The following is a 3,449-nucleotide window of genomic DNA, read 5'->3' on the forward strand; positions in this document are numbered from 1 at the left end:
AACGTCAACAAACAAGTCTATCTAGTAAACCACCCACTACACCTCTAGCTACTATTTCACACACATCACCTGAGACAATGCCCGACGAAGAAGAGAGGCCTCTCTCTGACTTCTACAAAGCCTTGAGCGATAGCCCCAAATCGTGCATCGTTCTAGCAGACCCACCGGGGGATTTCTGAATCCCCCCAAATATTTTTAATTTGTTACCCGTTTTTCATGGATTAGACCATGAAAAACCTTATCGACACGCGTAGGGATTGAACAAGTCCTAACAACATTCCACCATCCTACGGTTGGTATGGAACAAATTAAATTAAGGGTATTCCCTTTCACCTTAGCCGATAAAGGCGTCTTGGTTAACTCGCCCAAACGCCTAATTCTCAGGACTCGTGGGCTAAACTTGTTCAGATTTGTTTATGGAACATTTTTACCCACCCCTAAAGACGGATGAGATGCTTTCCAAGATTCATTTCTTTCGACAAAATCCTCATGAAACATTTTCAGAGGCTTGGAATCGTTTCACCGATCTCCTTATAGAGTGTCCACATCATAACTTAGCGAAAGACACGTTAGTTCGTGCCTTTTTCAAAGGACTTCTACACCACCATAAAGAAGTCCTTGACATAATGAATGGGGTAATTTCTTAAGCAAAGGAGCTTCGAGGCTTATAAATTTTAGAGGACCAAACTAAGCGAAATAACAACCTGGGGTAGTGACGATTACTCCCGCTCCGCTAGTTCTTCTTCAACAGTTAAGGCTACCAGTATGTTTGAGGTTAAATCAGATCCTGAGCTTAAAACTTTAATTGAATCCCTCACAAAAAAGGTAGAGGCCATTTCTGTACAACAAAAGTCAATCCCCGTCATGAATGTAAATTCAAATCCATGTAGTTTCTGTTGAGCCCCGAGCATCCCGACTTCCATCGTCCTATAGCCTATGAACAGGCTTGTTCCATTAATAGTGAACCTAACCCTTTGAGACAAAATCCCAACTTCGGTTGGAGAAATAACCAAAAATCACACCTCAAGGGTACAATAACCAATATGTTAGGCCTACGCACGGCTTTAACCAAGCCCCACTACTCACGACAAGGATTGAGGTAAGGGAATTTTAATAATTATAACAACCAAGTGCAACCTCGACAAGGTCAAGCACAAGGTCAAAGTAGTTATAATAATTATAATGCTAGTAGAGGTATCGTTCCGGTAAATAATAACTACCCAAATCCACCCATAAATAATTCACTTGAAATAGTTCCAGTCACACCACCCGTGACTACTACACCCACACAACCGGATCGTCTTGACACCTTCATACAAGTGAGCCAAAAACTTTTCCAAACCATGGCTCAATCTAACCAACAACTTCTACAATCCGTTAATAATTAAACCAAACAGTTGGCTCAAGATAAAGCCCAACCCAAAGGTGTGTTTCCAGGTAACGAAATACCTAACCATAAAACAACAAATACAGCCTTTGAGGTAACCGATAATACTAGTAACGAGTATGAAAATGTAGGTGAGCTAAAGGCCATCACCACCCTCCGTTCTGGCAAAATGGTTGATAACAAAGTAACTATGCCTATATTTACCCCACCAGTAGACCCTACACCTGCTATATTACTAGATACCGAAATAGAAACTGAAGAGCCTACCAATGTAGAGGTACCAGTTCCAACACAACCTAAGAAATAGGAAGCCACGGTTAAACACCCAGGTAATACCATTGCTAAATATAGACAGAAACCACCGTTTCCACAAAAATTAGCCATGTTAACTAGGGATACAAATTACGAGGAGATTAGGGATGTTTTCAAGAATCTAACTATAAACCTTCCCTTCCTCGAAGCTATAAAAAAGCTACCACACCATGCGAAGTTTCTTAAGGAATTGTGTACTACTAGGCGTAAGACCAATATACCAAAAGACGCCTTTTTAACAGAACAATTTCCAACTCTATCTGAACATAATGGAATTGTTAAGTACAAGGACCCTAGTCGTCCTACTGTACAATGCACCTTAGGAGATTCTTATACGACGACCGCGTTATTAGACTTGGGGGCTAGTGTCAACTTACTCCCGTTTTATTTGTATAGACAAATAGGTCTAGACGAGATGCAACCCACTAGAATGACGTTGCAATTAGCTGATCGGTCTATTAAGTATCCTAAGGGTGTCGCCGAAAATGTTCTCGTAAAATTCAGGATTTTTACTATCCGGCCGATTTTGTTATCCTCGACCGCGAAGTCGATTAGCGACTCTGTCCCCGATCATCTTAAAGGCGTCCTTTTTAAAGCAACCGCCAATCGCGCCATTAATTGCCGTGATGGTTCAATGTCCATGTCTTTTGGCCATCTTTACGTTGAAGTCAATGTTTTAAAACAAAGACACAGTTACCCGATTAAATCTATGGATGGAGAGGTTAGCATGATCGAGGCGTTGCTTTCGAGATTATTTCAACAACACGTTCTCTGATAATCATATGCCCAAATTTCTTTCCTTTGGAAGTTCAAACTCCAACATTTCCATCCCTACACTAGTCGATACACATATTACAGATGAGGATGAGATAGATGACTTTCTCAAAGATGTAGAGGACTATCATAGTAACGAGGATATGACCAATCTAGATGAGCAATTCGATGAGTTTCTTCGAGCAAGTGATGAATCACCCTATCAAGAACTACTTTACACAACATCCACCTCGACTCCCCTCCTTCCACCCTTTCAAAGGAATCTCGAGTTTGCACTCGATCCTTTTGTTTCTCCTGTGCTCCATAATTTTTTAAATCCACCTAGTAAACAAATACTTCAAAAGGACAAACCATTTGACACCTTCATTTTCAGACTTGAGACAGTCCTACACACACCATGAATGAGTTTTGTCTTTGAAACCACATCCTCATTGTTTACATGTTGTCCTTCTACAACTTATCCATATCCACCATATTCTCCACAACCATTCACTTTTCCACACTTATTTACTAGAACACTCACTCATTCAAAAATGAAAAAGAAGGTGCATGTTAGGTTACGTAATAGGGTTATCCGACTTAAACTTTCATTTCACTAGGTTGGGTCATAGGAAATCTTGGTGCTTGATTGTGTTTGGATATGTTTTCTGTGATATTTATTTATGGAATGATCCACAATTATTTCGGTTGTTGATATATGATAAACTGCATGTTCATACACATGTTTAGACAAGTCTCGAGTATCTGACTATAAACGACTCAACTTTTGTGTTTGGTGCATGTCCTTTCATTTCCATATATTGGTGAGTGCACCATTAAGGTAACCGGGCCCTCTCTATGGAGTGTGTGGCTATAAGTACCGGAACCTAAGTCCACGTTTAAACATAATTCACGTTTTCCACTCTTGCATGTTTTCTCGGATTTTTGAGTCATGTTTCTCTATGGGGTGAATTATGTCCTTCTTGTTTAGTGTTTT

The 3,449-nt window shown here is 40.2% G+C and overlaps 1 pseudogene; it reads right to left on the bottom strand.

Moving 5' to 3' along the window:
• Positions 1-462: 462 nt before the first annotated feature.
• Positions 463-556, bottom strand: LOC147504159 (small nucleolar RNA R71; annotated as a pseudogene).
• Between the last annotated feature and the right edge of the window lie 2,893 nt (positions 557-3,449).

Source organism: Coptis chinensis, chromosome 4, assembly GCF_015680905.1.
Source record: "Coptis chinensis isolate HL-2020 chromosome 4, ASM1568090v1, whole genome shotgun sequence".
Lineage (NCBI taxonomy): Eukaryota > Viridiplantae > Streptophyta > Magnoliopsida > Ranunculales > Ranunculaceae > Coptis > Coptis chinensis.